Source organism: Theobroma cacao, chromosome 8, assembly GCF_053813885.1.
Source record: "Theobroma cacao isolate CCN51 chromosome 8, ASM5381388v1, whole genome shotgun sequence".
In the NCBI taxonomy this organism is placed as follows: domain Eukaryota; kingdom Viridiplantae; phylum Streptophyta; class Magnoliopsida; order Malvales; family Malvaceae; genus Theobroma; species Theobroma cacao.
Genome location: NC_142646.1, coordinates 19,905,266 through 19,926,579, shown reverse-complemented (window position 1 = coordinate 19,926,579; position 21,314 = coordinate 19,905,266).

Sequence of the window (21,314 nt, the reverse complement as noted above, 5' to 3'; positions counted from 1 at the left end):
ATTTATATCAATTTAGGGACAATATAGTAAATTCCTCAACTTTGTTATTTGTCAAGGTGGTGAGACATCCGAAAAAGGCAAAGGAATTGCGCCTGAGGACTATTAGTCAGAGTTCATCCGAAATCCGGATTTTTCGATACCTGTGAGTGGACTGCCTATCAAAATTGTTTTGGGAATATGACTGTTTTGAACAAAGTGTTTGAATGATTTTATGCAATTTTTCATGAAAATGAATGCCTTGGGAACAAGCTTTTGAGAAAAGGTTTATGTTATGAAATGTGGTTATTATGGATTTCTATGTGGCTGCATTATGTTGATATACATATATGCTTGAATATAATGTTGTGTAATTATGTTGACTCGGCTATGTGCGAGTAGGGAGTGTGCATAAGCCGAGGATGACCCGGTTATGTGCGAGTAGGGAGTGCGCATAACCCGGTGATGACCCGATTATGTGCGAGTAGGGAGTGCGCATAATCCGGTGATGACCCAGCCATGTGCGAGTAGGGAGTGTGCATGAGCTGGTGATGATGATGATGGGTTGGTGAGATGATGATGATGAGTATATACGTATATATATATATACATATGTAAATGTGTGTGATATAGCAAATTGATGGACAATGATTTATGGTTGTAATGTACGTAAAATTTGACACATTATACTTTGAGAATTTTCATGAATGTTAGGTTGATTTATTAGTTTAGCAGGATGGCTTTTGTTGAGTGAGGAAAAATGTTTCTCTTGTTGCTTTGTTTTCACTGCATCGAAATTCATGCTCGCTGTAGCGAAAAAACTCTGGGGTTTGGAGGGGTTTTAAATAGGAATGAAATAAATTGCATTGTTTGAAACAAGTGCATCATGATTTTAAATTTTTCCTAATTGTTGCTTGTTCCCTTCATTGTTCACTCACTGGGTTTATACTCACCATTTTCAAATTCATGTTTTCAGATCACGAGGTAGCTGATAATTAGGACGAGGTGTCCTTGTAGATCTGTGTACATCTTCTGGTAGGTGTCTCGGCATTCGGTAGCTGTATATCCATCCGAGTCACTCCGCTGGAGGTCAAGTATTATTTTGTTATGTATAGATGAACGTAATGTAAATTTTAAAAGAGTAATGCCTGTACGAGTTGGCAATGTATATCACTATTTTGACTCAAAGTTATGAAATAGGACTTAGTGATAATAAATAGAATCATAAGTAAGATAAATAATAGGCTTGCCTGGGTTTAGTGGATTATGTCCATTGGACCCATGCGCCGGTCATGACCCGAAATTTGGGTCGTGACAGTATTGGTATCAGAGCAAAGGGTTTTACCTGATCCTTGGGAACTCTCACGCGTGAACAGGGGCGAAGCGTGACTCTCCGTCCAAGGGCTTATGGGGGTTGAGTGGTACGTCCCTCCCTATGAGTGCTCTGATAGGTACCTATTGTCGCCTCCGTAGCGATGGGGTTGAGTGGTACGTCCCTCCCTAGTGACAGTATTGGTATCAGAGCCCTAGGTTTGTCTAGGTCCTAGAACTTCCTTTTTGTTAGTCCAGCGGAGAGTCGGGTCTTTATGTGGGAACTTCAGTTGTAAAGTGTGAACCGCGGCACATTTTACAACCAAATGACCACATAGATTCCCTATCTTAGAAACCACCTGTTGCTTTAAGTATGGTTATAATATGTGTTTAATAACAGGCGTTTGCTTTTGTCTAGGTAAGAATGCCGCCTAAGACACGAGCCGCCTCAAGACGGGCAGGGGAGCAAGATGCTCCCATTGAGATGGCAGATAGACCACGGGCATCCACCCAGAGAGGCCGAGGTAGACGTGGCAGGGTCACTAGGCCGGTGGGGTTGGATACGCCTGTGAGTAGGCAAGAAGAGGGACAGTCCTCAGGTGATGTAGATAGACACCCAGCTAGGGGTATTACTATTGAGGATTTGGCGGCAGGCCTACAGGGAGTTAACCGGGTTGTAGAGATGATGGCGACCCGCATGGAAGATATACAAAGGGTGGTAGAGGGGAGACCTACAGTACAAGAATCCCCTAGCTCCCAAGGACAGGCCGATCACCAACATCATGAGGAGGAGAGGGGACATCTAGATATTTCTCTTCCTGACTTTCTCAAGCTTAAGCCTCCAACATTTTCAGGGTCTGATGCATCGGAGAAACCCCAGGTTTTCTTGGATAAGATGGAGAAAATTTGTAAAGCCTTGGGATGTTCTAGTATTCGGTCAGTTGAGCTAGCCGCCTTCCAATTAGAGGATGTGGCGCAGGAATGGTATAGCTCTTTATGTAGAGGCAGACCGACTAATGCAACACCGTTGGCCTGGAGTGAGTTCAGTGTAGCCTTCTTAGATCGATTCTTACCACTCAGTGTGCGTAATGCCAGAGCTAGAGAGTTTGAGACTTTGGTACAGACTTCAAGCATGACGGTGTCTGAGTATGACATCAAGTTCACGCAGCTAGCTCGTTATGCGCCCTATCTCGTTTCTACTGAGGAGATGAAGATTCAGAGGTTTGTGGATGGGTTAGTGGAGCCATTATTTAAGGCTGTGCCATCCCGAGATTTCACTACCTATTCTGCAGCAGTGGATCATGCTCAACGCATCGAGATGAGGACCAGTGAGAGTAGGGCTGCGAGGGATAGAGCAAAAAGGGGCAAGACAGAGGGTTATCAGGGCCGTAGAGATTTCAGCGGTGGTGGTTCATCTTCTAGCCGTCAGGGTCCACAGAGGGACTCACGGTTACCTCAGCAGGGGAGTGACGCACCTGGTGCTAATATTAGGGTGGGACAGAGAACCTTCAGTTCTAGGAGGCAGCAAGATTCTAGACAGAGTAGTCAAGTCATTCGCTCTTGTGATACTTGTGGGAGACGACATAGTGGACGGTGCTTCCTTACTACAAAAACTTGTTACGGGTGCGGTCAACCTGGGCATATTAGGAGGGATTGTCCGATGGCACATCAATCACCAGATTCTGCTCGTGGTTCCACTCAGCCAGCTTCATCTGCTCCGTCAGTTGCCGTCTCATCTGGCCGGGAGGTTAGTGGATCGAGAGGTAGAGGTGCGGGTACTTCCTCTCAAGGCAGACCATCTGGGTCCGGACATCAAAGTTCTATTGGTAGAGGCCAAGCGAGGGTGTTTGCTTTAACACAGCAGGAGGCTCAAACATCCAATGCCGTGGTCTCAGGTATTCTCTCCGTTTGTAATATAAATGCTCGAGTACTATTTGATCCTGGTGCTACCCATTCTTTTATCTCTCCATGTTTTGCATCTCGGTTGGGTAGAGGTCGTGTTAGGAGAGAGGAACAATTAGTGGTGTCTACTCCTTTAAAGGAGATATTTGTGGCCGAGTGGGAATATGAGTCTTGTGTAGTGCGAGTCAAGGACAAAGACACTTCGGTGAATCTAGTGGTGCTAGACACCTTAGACTTTGATGTAATCTTGGGGATGAATTGGTTATCACCCTGTCATGCTAGTGTGGACTGCTATCATAAATTGGTTAGATTTGATTTCCCCGGTGAACCATCATTTAGTATTCAGGGGGATAGGAGTAATGCTCCAACCAATTTGATATCGGTCATATCTGCCAGAAGATTATTACGACAGGGTTGTATAGGTTACTTGGCTGTTGTAAAGGATAGTCAGGCAAAGATTGGAGATGTAACTCAAGTGTCGGTGGTGAAGGAGTTCGTGGATGTATTTCCTGAGGAGCTACCAGGTTTGCCTCCTGAACGGGAGGTTGAGTTTTGCATAGATTTGATTCCCGACACTAGACCTATATCCATACCCCCATATAGAATGGCACCTGCAGAGCTTAAAGAGCTTAAGGATCAGTTGGAGGATTTGTTGGATAAAGGTTTCATACGACCTAGTGTATCCCCATGGGGAGCACCAGTGTTATTTGTGAAGAAGAAAGATGGGTCACTTAGGCTGTGCATTGATTATCGACAGCTTAATAAAGTGACGGTGAAGAATAAATATCCTCTCCCAAGGATAGATTATTTATTTGATCAACTACAAGGAGCACAATGTTTTTCTAAGATAGATCTGCGATCTGGGTACCATCAGTTGAGAATCCGGAACGAAGATATACCCAAGACCGCATTTCGAACAAGATATGGGCACTATGAGTTCTTAGTGATGTCATTTGGGCTCACGAATGCTCCTGCAGCCTTTATGGATTTGATGAACCGAGTGTTCAAACCTTATTTGGATAAGTTTGTAGTGGTGTTTATTGATGATATTTTGATATATTCAAAGAGTCGAGAGGAGCATGAGCAGCATCTTAAGATAGTGCTCCAAATTTTGAGAGAACATCGATTGTATGCTAAGTTCTCCAAGTGTGAGTTTTGGCTCGAAAGTGTTGCATTCTTGGGGCATGTGGTATCTAAGGAGGGGATACGAGTTGATACAAAGAAAATTGAAGCAGTGGAAAAATGGCCAAGGCCAACATCAGTTACGGAGATTAGAAGCTTTGTGGGTTTAGCTGGCTATTATCGTCGCTTTGTGAAAGACTTCTCCAAAATAGTTGCCCCTTTGACTAAGCTGACACGTAAAGATACAAAATTTGAGTGGTCTGATGCTTGTGAGAATAGTTTTGAGAAGCTTAAGGCATGTCTCACCACAGCTCCAGTGTTAAGCCTGCCGCAAGGCACAGGGGGTTACACGGTGTTTTGTGATGCATCGGGGGTTGGTTTAGGATGTGTATTGATGCAACATGGGAAGGTGATTGCGTATGCATCTAGGCAACTTAAAAGGCATGAGAAGAATTACCCCATACACGATTTGGAAATGGCAGCAATCGTGTTTGCCTTAAAGATTTGGAGACATTACTTGTATGGTGAGACTTGCGAGATATACACGGACCACAAAAGTCTGAAGTATATATTTCAGCAGAGGGATCTTAACTTACGGCAACGTAGATGGATGGAGTTGCTAAAGGATTGTGATTGTACTATTCTTTATCATCCCGGTAAGGCCAATGTAGTGGCGGATGCTTTGAGTCGAAAATCAATGGGAAGCTTGGCACATATTTCCATTGGTAGGAGATCTTTGGTTAGAGAGATCCATAGCTTGGGAGACATAGGTGTGCGTTTGGAAGTTGCGGAGACAAATGCTTTGCTAGCACACTTTAGAGTGAGGCCTATCTTAATGGACAGGATTAAAGAAGCACAAAGTAAAGATGAATTTGTGATTAAGGCCTTAGAGGATCCTCAGGGTAGGAAAGGAAAAATGTTTACTAAAGGCACAGATGGAGTGTTGAGGTATGGAACCAGACTTTATGTGCCTGATGGTGACGGGTTGAGGAGAGAAATATTGGAGGAAGCTCACATGGCAGCTTATGTGATACATCCAGGGGCTACAAAGATGTATCAAGATTTGAAAGAGGTGTATTGGTGGGAAGGACTTAAGAGAGATGTAGCTGAGTTTGTCTCCAAGTGCCTGGTTTGTCAGCAGGTTAAGGCCGAGCATCAAAAGCCTGCAGGGCTACTACAGCCATTACCAGTACCCGAGTGGAAGTGGGAACATATTGCTATGGACTTTGTAACGGGTTTGCCTCGAACCAGTGGGGGATATGATTCAATTTGGATAGTAGTGGACCGGTTAACAAAGTCAGCTCATTTTCTTCTGGTTAAGACTACTTATGGGGCTGCCCAATATGCTCGAGTTTATGTGGATGAGATAGTGTGACTACATGGTATTCCCATTTCTATAGTATCTGACAGAGGAGCTCAGTTTACTAGTAGGTTTTGGGGAAAGTTGCAAGAAGCATTGGGCACTAAGTTGGATTTCAGCACAGCTTTCCACCCTCAGACTGATGGACAATCTGAACGGACCATACAGACATTGGAGGATATGTTGAGGGCTTGTGTGATAGACCTTGGTGTCAGGTGGGAACAATATCTACCCTTAGTGGAATTTGCCTACAACAACAGTTTCCAAACTAGCATCCAAATGGCACCATTTGAGGCCTTATATGGACGAAGATGTAGGTCACCCATTGGATGGCTAGAGGTGGGAGAAAGGAAACTTTTGGGGCCTGAATTGGTGCAGGATGCAACCGAGAAAATACACATGATCCGTCAGAAGATGTTAACAGCACAAAGTAGACAGAAATCATATGCTGATAACCGACGGAGAGACTTGGAGTTCCAAGTAGGAGATCATGTATTTTTGAAAGTTTCGCCAACTAAAGGGGTAATGAGGTTTGGCAAGAAAGGGAAGTTAAGTCCTCGGTATATAGGGCCATTTGAGATCTTAGAAAAGGTTGGAGCGGTGGCTTATCGTTTGGCATTACCGCCAGACCTTTCTAATATTCATCCCGTGTTTCATGTGTCCATGCTTAGGAAGTACAACCCAGATCCATCACATGTAATACGGTATGAAACTATTCAGTTGCAAAATGATCTAACCTATGAGGAACAACCGGTAGCTATCCTTGATAGGCAAGTTAAAAAGCTCCGTTCAAAGGATGTAGCCTCAGTGAAAGTGTTGTGGCGGAATCATACTAGCGAGGAGGTAACGTGGGAAGCTGAGGATGAGATGCAGACAAAGCATCCACACCTCTTCGATATGTAAAGGTAAGCCACTCTACAATGAATTTAAATTCGGGGACCGAATTTTTATTAGTGGGGGAGAATGTGAGACCCTGTCAAGCTCGATTAAAAGACGGTATTGTATCGAGTGGTATAACTAAGTTAAATCGAGCCTTGAACTAGTTCAAATAGAAATTCTAAGAGGAATTTGAAAATTTTAAAACCAACAGAATGACTTAGAATAGTGATTTGGAGTTCAAGGTCTAGTTTGGAGTCCATCAAAAAAATTGACCAATTAGGGACAAAACGGTCATTTTACCATTTGATGATAAAATGAAGATTTTTAGCCAAGATTTGATCAAATTTGACCAAGAATAATTATATGAAATATAATTATGATTATTGGAGTATAAAATGATGTTTAGTAGTGAAAAATTGTGATTCCCGGTATTTATGGAGCAGAAGGGCAAAATGGTAATTTTGCCACTAGTGGACTAAACGAAATTTTTTTAAAATAATTTTTGCCCCATTTAGTTAATATTGATCAATATTAGTGTTATTTTAGGTTGAAAAGTAGAAATAATGAGATTCCGGTACATTTCGGAGTATAAGGGCAAAATCGTAATTTTTTTATCTCGGGGGCAAATCAGTAAAATTTTCGGCCCAGCACTTGTCAAGACCAAGGGATTTTAATTGTGGTAGGATTGGATAAATACCAGAATATTTGTGGTGAAAAATTAAGAAGAAAAAGTCAAAAAGTTAAAAATTAGGCCAATAAGCATGTGACACATGGCATGCTTGATTATTTTATTATTTTCTATAGAAATCAGCCCATTAAATCCCCAATTCCCTCACCATATTCGGCCTAGACATCCAGCAACAAGAAAAAAGGAAGAACAAAAGGAAAAACAAGAAAACCTAGGTGGAAATTCAAAGAAAAAGTGAAGAAATCAAGGAAACAAGCTAGGTAAGTTAAAATTTCTTTAATTCTCCTTGATACCTAGCTTACCCATGCCTTTGTTCTTGATTTCCATGGTTGAATATTGAGTTATCATGATGAATTCAATTCTGAAAACTGGGTATGGAAGAGGAATTGTTGTTGGAATAATTTGATTTTAGACTATGTTAATGTTTAGGGATAGTTAAGCATGGTTATGAACAAAAACACAAAAGAAATATTCAATTTCTCTAGGGTTCCTTGTTGGCTGAACCATGAGGGCTGAATATCAATGGGGGATTGTTTTTATTTCAAGGAAAATGGCATGGAAAATGATGAAGTAAGGTGAAACGGTTATGTAGAAAAAAATTCGATGCTAGTACACCAAATGACCAAATTTTATTCTATAAGGAATTGTGAGGGTTCTAATGCTGAATTTGGCTTTATTTAAATGTATGTGGTAAATTAAGGTATTAGAGGAGAAATGAATTAATTTGGAGGTGATTTGGACACAATCGTCGATTAATCGGGTGATCGGTCGAATTTAATCGATACCGTGATTAAGCGGTAATCGGGTATATTTGTGCATTTACATATCAAGCATTAGTAGTTTAAATTAATTTATATCAATTTAGGGACAATATAGTAAATTCCTCAACTTTGTTATTTGTCAAGGTGGTGAGACATCCGAAAAAGGCAAAGGAATTGCGCCTGAGGACTATTAGTCAGAGTTCATCCGAAATCCGGATTTTTCGATACCTGTGAGTGGACTGCCTATCAAAATTGTTTTGGGAATATGACTGTTTTGAACAAAGTGTTTGAATGATTTTATGCAATTTTTCATGAAAATGAATGCCTTGGGAACAAGCTTTTGAGAAAAGGTTTATGTTATGAAATGTGGTTATTATGGATTTCTATGTGGCTGCATTATGTTGATATACATATATGCTTGAATATAATGTTGTGTAATTATGTTGACTCGGCTATGTGCGAGTAGGGAGTGTGCATAAGCCGAGGATGACCCGGTTATGTGCGAGTAGGGAGTGCGCATAACCCGGTGATGACCCGATTATGTGCGAGTAGGGAGTGCGCATAATCCGGTGATGACCCAGCCATGTGCGAGTAGGGAGTGTGCATGAGCTGGTGATGATGATGATGGGTTGGTGAGATGATGATGATGAGTATATACGTATATATATATATACATATGTAAATGTGTGTGATATAGCAAATTGATGGACAATGATTTATGGTTGTAATGTACGTAAAATTTGACACATTATACTTTGAGAATTTTCATGAATGTTAGGTTGATTTATTAGTTTAGCAGGATGGCTTTTGTTGAGTGAGGAAAAATGTTTCTCTTGTTGCTTTGTTTTCACTGCATCGAAATTCATGCTCGCTGTAGCGAAAAAACTCTGGGGTTTGGAGGGGTTTTAAATAGGAATGAAATAAATTGCATTGTTTGAAACAAGTGCATCATGATTTTAAATTTTTCCTAATTGTTGCTTGTTCCCTTCATTGTTCACTCACTGGGTTTATACTCACCATTTTCAAATTCATGTTTTCAGATCACGAGGTAGCTGATAATTAGGACGAGGTGTCCTTGTAGATCTGTGTACATCTTCTGGTAGGTGTCTCGGCATTCGGTAGCTGTATATCCATCCGAGTCACTCCGCTGGAGGTCAAGTATTATTTTGTTATGTATAGATGAACGTAATGTAAATTTTAAAAGAGTAATGCCTGTACGAGTTGGCAATGTATATCACTATTTTGACTCAAAGTTATGAAATAGGACTTAGTGATAATAAATAGAATCATAAGTAAGATAAATAATAGGCTTGCCTGGGTTTAGTGGATTATGTCCATTGGACCCATGCGCCGGTCATGACCCGGAATTTGGGTCGTGACAACTAAACCCAAGCAAGCCTATTATTTATTTTACTTATGATTTTATTTATTATCACTAAGTCCTATTTCATGACTTTGAGTCAAAATAGTAATATACATTGCCAACTCGTACTGGCATTACTCTTTTAAAATTTACATTTAAGTTCATCTATACATAACAAAATAATACTCGACCTCCAGCGGAGTGACTCAGATGGATATACAGCTACCGAATGCCGAGACACCTACCAGAAGATGTACACAGATCTACAAGGACACCTCGTCCTAATTATCGGCTACCTCGTGATCTGAAAACATGAATTTGAAAATGGTGAGTATAAACCCAGTGAGTGAACAAGGAAGGGAACAAGCAACAATTAGGAAAAATTTAAAATCATGATGCACTTGTTTCAAACAATGCAATTTAGTTCATTCCTATTTAAAACCCCTCCAAACCCTAGAGTTTTTCGCTACAGCGAGCATGAATTTCGATGCAGTGAAAACAAAGCAACAAGAGAAACATTTTTCCTCACTCAACAAAAGCCATCCTACTAAACTAATAAAATCAACCTAACATTCATGAAAATTCTCAAAGTATAATGTGTCAAATTTTACGTACATTACAACCATAAATCATTGTCCATCAATTTGCTATATCACACACATTTACATATGTATATATATATATATATATATATATATATATATATATATACGTATATACCCATCGTCATCATCTCACCAACCCATCATCATCATCACCAGCTCATGCGCACTCCCTACTCGCACATGGCTGGGTCATCACCGGATTATGCGCACTCCCTACTCGCACATAATCGGGTCATCACCGGGTTATGCGCACTCCCTACTCGCACATAACCGGGTCATCCTCGGCTTATGCACACTCCCTACTCGCACATAACCGAGTCAACATAATTACACAACATTATATTCAAGCATATATGTATATCAACATAATGCAGCCACATAGAAATCCATAATAACCACATTTCATAGCATAAACCTTTTCTCAAAAGCTTGTTCCCAAGGCATTCATTTTCATGAAAAATTGCATAAAATCATTCAAACACTTTGTTCAAAACAGTCATATTCCCAAAACAATTTTGATAGGCAGTCCACTCACAGGTATCGAAAAATCCAGATTTCGGGTGAACTCTGACTAATAGTCCTCAGGCGCAATTCCTTTGCCTTTTCCGGATGTCTCACCACCTTGACAAATAACAAAGTTGAGGAATTTACTATATTGTCCCTAAATTGATATAAATTAATTTAAACTACTAATGCTTGATATGTAAATGCACAAATATACTCGATTACCGCTTAATCACGGTATCGATTAAATTCGACCGATCACCCGATTAATTGGCGATTGTGTCCAAATCACCTCCAAATTAATTCATTTCTCCTCTAATACCTTAATTTACCACATACATTTAAATAAAGCCAAATTCAGCATTAGAACCCTCACAATTCCTTATAGAAAAAAATTTGGTCATTTGGTGTACTAGCATCGAATTTTTTCTACATAACCGTTTCACCTTACTTCATCACTTTCCATGCCATTTTCCTTGAAATAAAAACAATCCCCCATTGATATTCAGCCCTCATGGTTCAGCCAACAAGGAACCCTAGAGAAATTAAATATTTCTTTTGTGTTTTTGTTCATAACCATGCTTAACTATCCCTAAACACTAACATAGTCTAAAATCAAATTATTCCAACAACAATTCCTCTTCCATACCCATTTTTCAGAATTGAATTCATCATGATAACTCAATATTCAACCATGGAAATCAAGAACAAAAGCATGGGTAAGCTAGGTATCAAGGAGAATTAAAGAAATTTTAACTTACCTAGCTTGTTTCCTTGATTTCTTCACTTTTTCTTTGAATTTCCACCTAGGTTTTCTTGTTTTTCCTTTTGTTCTTCCTTTTTTCTGGTTGCTGGATGTCTAGGCCGAATATGGTGAGGGAATTGGGGATTTAATGGGCTGATTTCTATAGAAAATAATAAAATAATCAAGCATGCCATGTGTCACATGCTTATTGGCCAAATTTTTAACTTTTTGACTTTTTCTTCTTAATTTTCCACCACAAATATTCTGGTATTTATCCAATCCTACCACAATTAAAATCCCTTGGTCTTGACAAGTGCTGGGCCGAAAATTTTACTGATTTGCCCCCGAGACAAAAAAATTACGATTTTGCCCTTATACTCCGAAATGTACCGGAATCTCATTATTTCTACTTTTCAACCTAAAATAACACTAATATTGATCAATATTAACCAAATGGGGCAAAACATTGTTTAAAAAAATTTTCGTTTAGTCCACTAGTGGCAAAATTACCATTTTGCCCTTCTGCTCCATAAATACCGGGAATCACAATTTTTCACTACTAAACATCATTTTATACTCCAATAATCATAATTATATTTCATATAATTATTCTTGGTCAAATGTGATCAAATCTTGGCTAAAAATCTCCATTTAATCATCAAATGGTAAAATGACCGTTTTGTCCCTAATTGGTCAATTTTCTGATGGACTTCAAACTGGACCTTGAACTCCAAATCACTATTCTAAACCATTCTGTTGGTTTTAAAATTTTCAAATTCCTCTTAGAATTTCTATTTGAACTAGTTCAAGGCTCGATTTAACTTAGTTGTACCACTCGATACAATACCGTCTTTTAATCGACCTTGACAGGGTCTCACAACTTATGCCTTCAAAAGCTTTGTTTCTCCCTTTAAATGGTTATATAATCTCATAATTGATTTTAAGTTGAGTTTTTTTACATTTTTGGTTAAAACAGATTATAATTGAATGTTTACCTCGAGAAACGTGATGCAAAATCCATTCATTGAGAAGAAAACTTCTTTTATAGTCACTTATGCCTTCAAAAGCTTTGTTTCTCGCTTTAAATGGTTATATAATCTCAGAATTGATTTTAAGTTGAATTTTTTTACATTTTTGGTTAAAGCAGATTATAATTGAATGTTTACCTCGAGAAACGTGATGGAAAAACCATTCATTGAGAAGAAAACTTCTTTTATAGTCACTTATGCCTTCAAAAGCTTTGTTTCTCCCTTTAAATGGTTATATAATCTCATAATTGATTTTAAGTTGCGTTTTTTTTACATTTTTGGTTAAAACAGATTATAATTGAATGTTTACCTCGAGAATCTTGAAGCGAAAGCCATTCATTGAGAAGAAAACTTCTTTTATAGTCACTTATGCCTTAAAAAACTTTGTTTTCTCCCTTTAAATGGCTATATAATCTCATAATTGATTTTAAGTTGAGTTTTTTTACATTTTTAGTTAAAACAGATTATAATTGAACGTTTACCTCGAGAAACGTGATGCAAAAACCATTCATTGAGAAGAAAACTTCTTTTATAGTCACTTATGCCTTCAAAAGCTTTGTTTCTCCCTTTAAATGGTTATATAATCTCATAATTGATTTTAAGTTGAGTTTTTTTTACATTTTTGGTTAAAACAGATTATAATTGAATGTTTACCTCGAGAAACGTGATGCAAAAACCATTCATTCAGAAGAAAACTTCTTTTATAGTCACTTATGCCTTCAAAAGCTTTGTTTCTCGCTTTAAATGGTTATATAATCTCATAATTGATTTTAAGTTGAATTTTTTTACATTTTTGGTTAAAGCAGATTATAATTGAATGTTTACCTCGAGAAACATGATGCAAAAACCATTCATTGAGAAGAAAACTTCTTTTATAGTCACTTATGCCTTCAAAAGCTTTGTTTCTCCCTTTAAATGGTTATATAATCTCATAATTGGTTTTAAGTTGAGTTTTTTTTACATTTTTGGTTAAAACAGATTATAATTGAATGTTTACCTCGAGAAACGTGATGCAAAAACCATTCATTCAGAAGAAAATTTCTTTTATAGTCACTTATGCCTTCAAAAGCTTTGTTTCTCGCTTTAAATGGTTATATAACCTCATAATTGATTTTAAGTTAAATTTTTTTACTTTTTTGGTTAAAGCAGTTTATAATTAAATGTTTACCTCGAGAAACGTGATGCAAAAACCATTCATTGAGAAGAAAACTTCTTTTATAGTCACTTATGCCTTCAAAAGCTTTGTTTCCCCCTTTAAATGGTTATATAATCTCATAATTGATTTTAAGTTGAATTTTTTTTACATTTTTGGTTAAAACAGATTAGAATTGAATGTTTACCTTGAAAATCTTGAAGCGAAAGCCATTCATTGAGAAGAAAACTTCTTTTATAGTCACTTATGCCTTCAAAAGCTTTGTTTCTCCCTTTAAATGGTTATATAATCTCATAATTGATTTTAAGTTGAGTTTTTTTTACATTTTTGGTTAAAACAGATTATAATTGAATGTTTACCTCGAGAATCTTGAAGCAAAAGCCATTCATTGAGAAGAAAACTTCTTTTATAGTCACTTATGCCTTCAAAAGCTTTGTTTCTCCCTTTAAATGGTTATATAATCTCATAATTGATTTTAAGTTGAGTTTTTTTTACATTTTTGGTTAAAACAGATTATAATTGAATGTTTACCTCGAGAATCTTGAAGCGAAAGCCATTCATTGAGAAGAAAACTTCTTTTATAGTCACTTATGCCTTCAAAAGCTTTGTTTCTCCCTTTAAATGGTTATATAATCTCATAATTGATTTTAAGTTGAGTTTTTTTTACATTTTTGGTTAAAACAGATTATAATTGAATGTTTACCTCGAGAAACTTGATGCAAAAACCATTCATTGAGAAGAAAACTTCTTTTATAGTCACTTATGCTTTCAAAAGCTTTGTTTCTCCCTTTAAATTGTTATATAATCTCATAATTGATTTTAAGTTGAGTTTTTTTTACATTTTTGGTTAAAACAGATTATAATTGAATGTTTACCTCGAGAAACGTGATGCAAAATCCATTCATTGAGAAGAAAACTTCTTTTATAGTCACTTATGCCTTCAAAAGCTTTGTTTCTCCCTTTAAATGGTTATATAATCTCATAATTGAATTTAAGTTGAGTTTTTTTTACATTTTTGGTTAAAACATATTATAATTGAATGTTTACCTCGAGAATCTTGAAGCGAAAGCCATTCATTGAGAAGAAAACTTCTTTTATAGTCACTTATGCCTTCAAAAGCTTTGTTTCCTCCGTTTAAATGGTTATATAATCTCATAATTGATTTCAAGTTGCGTTTTTTTACATTTTTAGTTAAAACAAATTATAATTGAATGTTTACCTCAAGAAACGTGATGCAAAAACCATTCATTGAGAAAAAAACTTCTTTTATAGTCACTTATGCCTTCAAAAGCTTTGTTTCTCGCTTTAAATGGTTATATAATCTCATAATTGATTTTAAGTTGAGTTTTTTTTACATTTTTGGTTAAAACAGATTAGAATTGAATGTTTACCTCGAGAATCTTGAAGCGAAAGCCATTCATTGAGAAGAAAACTTCTTTTATAGTCACTTATGCCTTCAAAAGCTTTGTTTCTCCCTTTAAATGGTTATATAATCTCATAATTGATTTTAGGTTGAGTTTTTTTTTTCATTTTTGGTTAAAACAGATTATAATTGAATGTTTACCTCGAGAATCTTGAAGCGAAAGCCATTCATTGAGAAGAAAACTTCTTTTATAGTCACTTATGCCTTCAAAAGCTTTGTTTCCTCCCTTTAAATGGTTATATAATCTCATAATTGATTTTAAGTTGCCTTTTTTTACATTTTTAGTTAAAACAAATTATAATTGAATGTTTACCTCAAGAAACGTGATGCAAAAACCATTCATTGAGAAGAAAACTTCTTTTATAGTCACTTATGCCTTCAAAAGCTTTGTTTCTCCCTTTAAATGGTTATATAATCTCATAATTGATTTTAAGTTGAGTTTTTTTTACATTTTTGGTTAAAACAGATTATAATTGAATGTTTACCTCGAGAATCTTGAAGCAAAAGCCATTCATTGAGAAGAAAACTTCTTTTATAGTCACTTATGCCTTCAAAAGCTTTGTTTCTCCCTTTAAATGGTTATATAATCTCATAATTGATTTTAAGTTGAGTTTTTTTTACATTTTTGGTTAAAACAGATTATAATTGAATGTTTACCTCGAGAATCTTGAAGCGAAAGCCATTCATTGAGATGAAAACTTCTTTTATAGTCACTTATGCCTTCAAAAACTTTGTTTCTCCCTTTAAATGGTTATATAATCTCATAATTGATTTTAAGTTGAGTTTTTTTTACATTTTTGGTTAAAACAGATTAGAATTGAATGTTTACCTTGAGAATCTTGAAGCGAAAGCCATTCATTGAGAAGAAAACTTCTTTTATAGTCACTTATGCCTTCAAAAGCTTTGTTTCTCCCTTTAAATGGTTATATAATCTCATAATTGATTTTAAGTTGAGTTTTTTTTACATTTTTTGTTAAAACAGATTATAATTGAATGTTTACCTCGAGAAACGTGATGCAAAAACCATTCATTGAGAAGAAAACTTCTTTTATAGTCACTTATGCTTTCAAAAGCTTTGTTTCTCCTTTAAATGGTTATATAATCTCATAATTGATTTTAAGTTGAGTTTTTTTTACATTTTTGGTTAAAACAGATTATAATTGAATGTTTACCTCGAGAAACGTGATGCAAAATCCATTCATTGAGAAGAAAACTTCTTTTATAGTCACTTATGCCTTCAAAAGCTTTGTTTCTCCCTTTAAATGGTTATATAATCTCATAATTGATTTTAAGTTGAATTGTTTTTACATTTTTTATTAAAATAGATTATAATTGAATGTTTACCTTGAGAAACGTGATGCAAAAACCATTCATTGAGAAGAAAACTTCTTTTATAGTCACTTATGCCTTCAAAAGCTTTGTTTCTCCCTTTAAATGGTTATATAATCTCATAATTGATTTTAAGTTGAATTGTTTTTACATTTTTTATTAAAATAGATTATAATTGAATGTTTACCTTGAGAAACGTGATGCAAAAACCATTCATTGAGAAGAAAACTTCTTTTATAGTCACTTATGCCTTTAAAAGCTTTGTTTCTCCCTTTAAATGGTTATATAATCTCATAATTGATTTTAAGTTGAGTTTTTTTTACATTTTTGGTTAAAACAGATTATAATTGAATGTTTACCTAGAGAATCTTGAAGCGAAAGCCATTCATTGAGAAGAAAACTTCTTTTATAGTCACTTATGCCTTCAAAAGCTTTGTTTCTCCCTTTAAATGGTTATATAATCTCATAATTGATTTTAAGTTGAGTTTTTTTTACATTTTTTGTTAAAACAGATTATAATTGAATGTTTACCTCGAGAATCTTGAAGCGAAAGCCATTCATTGAGAAGAAAACTTCTTTTATAGTCACTTATGCCTTCAAAAGCTTTGTTTCTCCCTTTAAATGGTTATATAATCTCATAATTGATTTTAAGTTGAGTTTTTTTTACATTTTTGGTTAAAACAGATTATAATTGAATGTTTACCTCGAGAATCTTGAAGCGAAAGCCATTCATTGAGATGAAAACTTCTTTTATAGTCACTTATGCCTTCAAAAACTTTGTTTCTCCCTTTAAATGGTTATATAATCTCATAATTGATTTTAAGTTGAGTTTTTTTTACATTTTTGGTTAAAACAGATTAGAATTGAATGTTTACCTTGAGAATCTTGAAGCGAAAGCCATTCATTGAGAAGAAAACTTCTTTTATAGTCACTTATGCCTTCAAAAGCTTTGTTTCTCCCTTTAAATGGTTATATAATCTCCTAATTGATTTTAAGTTGAGTTTTTTTTACATTTTTTGTTAAAACAGATTATAATTGAATGTTTACCTCCAGAAACGTGATGCAAAATCCATTCATTGAGAAGAAAACTTCTTTTATAGTCACTTATGCCTTCAAAAGCTTTGTTTCTCCCTTTAAATGGTTATATAATCTCATAATTGATTTTAAGTTGAGTTTTTTTTACATTTTTGGTTAAAACAGATTATAATTGAATGTTTACCTTGAGAAACGTGATGCAAAATCCATTCATTGAGAAGAAAACTTCTTTTATAGTCACTTATGCCTTCAAAAGCTTTGTTTCTCCCTTTAAATGGTTATATAATCTCATAATTGATTTTAAGTTGAATTGTTTTTACATTTTTTATTAAAATAGATTATAATTGAATGTTTACCTTGAGAAACGTGATGCAAAAACCATTCATTGAGAAGAAAACTTCTTTTATAGTCACTTATGCCTTCAAAAGCTTTGTTTCTCCCTTTAAATGGTTATATAATCTCATAATTGATTTTAAGTTGAATTGTTTTTACATTTTTTATTAAAATAGATTATAATTGAATGTTTACCTTGAGAAACGTGATGCAAAAACCATTCATTGAGAAGAAAACTTCTTTTATAGTCACTTATGCCTTTAAAAGCTTTGTTTCTCCCTTTAAATGGTTATATAATCTCATAATTGATTTTAAGTTGAGTTTTTTTTACATTTTTGGTTAAAACAGATTATAATTGAATGTTTACCTAGAGAATCTTGAAGCGAAAGCCATTCATTGAGAAGAAAACTTCTTTTATAGTCACTTATGAATTCAAAAGCTTTGTTTCTCCCTTTAAATGGTTATATAATCTCATAATTGATTTTAAGTTGAGTTTTTTTTACATTTTTTGTTAAAACAGATTATAATTGAATGTTTACCTCGAGAATCTTGAAGCGAAAGCCATTCATTGAGAAGAAAACTTCTTTTATAGTCACTTATGCCTTCAAAAGCTTTGTTTCTCCCTTTAAATGGTTATATAATCTCATAATTGATTTTAAGTTGCGTTTTTTTACATTTTTAGTTAAAACAAATTATAATTGAATGTTTACCTCAAGAAACGTGATGCAAAAACCATTCATTGAGAAGAAAACTTCTTTTATAGTCACTTATGCCTTCAAAAGCTTTGTTTCTCCCTTTAAATGGTTATATAATCTCATAATTGATTTTAAGTTGAGTTTTTTTTACATTTTTTGTTAAAACAGATTATAATTGAATGTTTACCTCGAGAAACGTGATGCAAAAGCCATTCATTGAGAAGAAAACTTCTTTTATAGTCACTTATGCTTTCAAAAGCTTTGTTTCTCCTTTAAATGGTTATATAATCTCATAATTGATTTTAAGTTGAGTTTTTTTTACATTTTTGATTAAAACAGATTATAATTGAATGTTTACCTCGAGAAACGTGATGCAAAATCCATTCATTGAGAAGAAAACTTCTTTTATAGTCACTTATGCCTTCAAAAGCTTTGTTTCTCCCTTTAAATGGTTATATAATCTCATAATTGATTTTAAGTTGAATTGTTTTTACATTTTTGGTTAAAATAGATTATAATTGAATGTTTACCTTGAGAAACGTGATGCAAAAACCATTCATTGAGAAGAAAACTTCTTTTATAGTCACTTATGCCTTCAAAAGCTTTGTTTCTCCCTTTAAATGGTTATATAATCTCATAATTGATTTTAAGTTGAATTGTTTTTACATTTTTTATTAAAATAGATTATAATTGAATGTTTACCTTGAGAAACGTGATGCAAAAACCATTCATTGAGAAGAAAACTTCTTTTATAGTCACTTATGCCTTTAAAAGCTTTGTTTCTCCCTTTAAATGGTTATATAATCTCATAATTGATTTTAAGTTGAGTTTTTTTTACATTTTTGGTTAAAACAGATTATAATTGAATGTTTACCTAGAGAATCTTGAAGCGAAAGCCATTCATTGAGAAGAAAACTTCTTTTATAGTCACTTATGCCTTCAAAAGCTTTGTTTCTCCCTTTAAATGGTTATATAATCTCATAATTGATTTTAAGTTGAGTTTTTTTTACATTTTTTGTTAAAACAGATTATAATTGAATGTTTACCTCGAGAATCTTGAAGCGAAAGCCATTCATTGAGAAGAAAACTTCTTTTATAGTCACTTATGCCTTCAAAAGCTTTGTTTCTCCCTTTAAATGGTTATATAATCTCATAATTGATTTTAAGTTGAGTTTTTTTTACATTTTTGGTTAAAACAGATTATAATTGAATGTTTACCTCGAGAATCTTGAAGCGAAAGCCATTCATTGAGAAGAAAACTTCTTTTATAGTCACTTATGCCTTCAAAAGCTTTGTTTCCTCCCTTTAAATGGTTATATAATCTCATAATTGATTTTAAGTTGCGTTTTTTTACATTTTTGGTTAAAACAAATTATAATTGAATGTTTACCTCGAGAAACGTGATGCAAAAACCATTCATTGAGAAGAAAACTTCTTTTATAGTCACTTATGCCTTCAAAAGCTTTGTTTCTCGCTTTAAATGGTTATATAATCTCATAATTGATTTCAAGTTGAATTTTTTTACATTTTTGGGTAAAGCAGATTATAATTGAATGTTTACCTCGAGAAACTTGATGCAAAAACCATTCATTGAGAAGAAAACTTCTTTTATAGTCACTTACGCTTTCAAAAGCTTTGTTTCTCCCTTTAAATGGTTATATAATCTCATAATTGATTTTAAGTTGAGTTTTTTTTACATTTTTGGTTAAAACAGATTATAATTGAATGTTTACCTCGAGAAACGTGATGCAAAATCCATTCATTGAGAAGAAAACTTCTTTTATAGTCACTTATGCCTTCAAAAGCTTTGTTTCTCCCTTTAAATGGTTATATAATTTCATAATTGATTTTAAGTTGAGTTTTTTTTACATTTTTGGTTAAAACAAATTAGAATTGAATGTTTACCTCGAGAATCTTGAAGCGAAAGCCATTCATTGAGAAGAAAACTTTTTTTATAGTCACTTATGCCTTCAAAAGCTTTGTTTCTCCCTTTAAATGGTTATATAATCTCATAATTGATTTTAAGTTGAGTTTTTTTTACATTTTTGGTTAAAACAGATTATAATTGAATGTTTACCTCGAGAATCTTGAAGCGAAAGCCATTCATTGAGAAGAAAACTTCTTTTATAGTCACTTATGCCTTCAAAAGCTTTGTTTCCTCCGTTTAAATGGTTATATAATCTCATAATTGATTTTAAGTTGCGTTTTTTTACATTTTTAGTTAAATAAAATTATAATTGAGTGTTTACCTCCAGAAACGTGATGCAAAAACCATTCATTGAGAAGAAAACTTCTTTTATAGTCACTTATGCCTTCAACAGCTTTGTTTCTCGCTTTAAATGGTTATATAATATCATAATTGATTTTAAGTTGAATTTTTTTACATTTTTGGTTAAAGCAGATTATAATTGAATGTTTACCTCGAGAAACTTGATGCAAAAACCATTCATTGAGAAGAAAACTTCTTTTATAGTCACTTATGCTTTCAAAAGCTTTGTTTCTCCCTTTAAATGGTTATATAATCTCATAATTGATTTTAAGTTGAGTTTTTTTTACATTTTTGGTTAAAACAGATTATAATTGAATGTTTACCTCGACAAACGTGATGCAAAATCCATTCATTGAGAAGAAAACTTCTTTTATAGTCACTTATGCCTTCAAAAGCTTTGTTTCTCCCTTTAAATGGTTATATAATCTCATAATTGATTTTAAGTTGAATTGTTTTTACATTTTTTATTAAAATAGATTATAATTGAATGTTTACCTTGAGAAACGTGATGCAAAAACCATTCATTGAGAAGAAAACTTCTTTTATAGTCACTTATGCCTTCAAAAGCTTTGTTTCTCCCTTTAAATGGTTATATAATCTCATAATTGATTTTAAGTTGAGTTTTTTTTACATTTTTGGTTAAAACAGATTATAATTGAATGTTTACCTCGAGAATCTTGAAGCGAAAGCCATTCATTGAGAAGAAAACTTCTTTTATAGTCACTTATGCCTTCAAAAGCTTTGTTTCTCTTTTTAAATGGTTATATAATCTCATAATTGATTTTAAGTTACGTTTTTTTTACATTTTTGGTTAAAACAGATTATAATTGAAT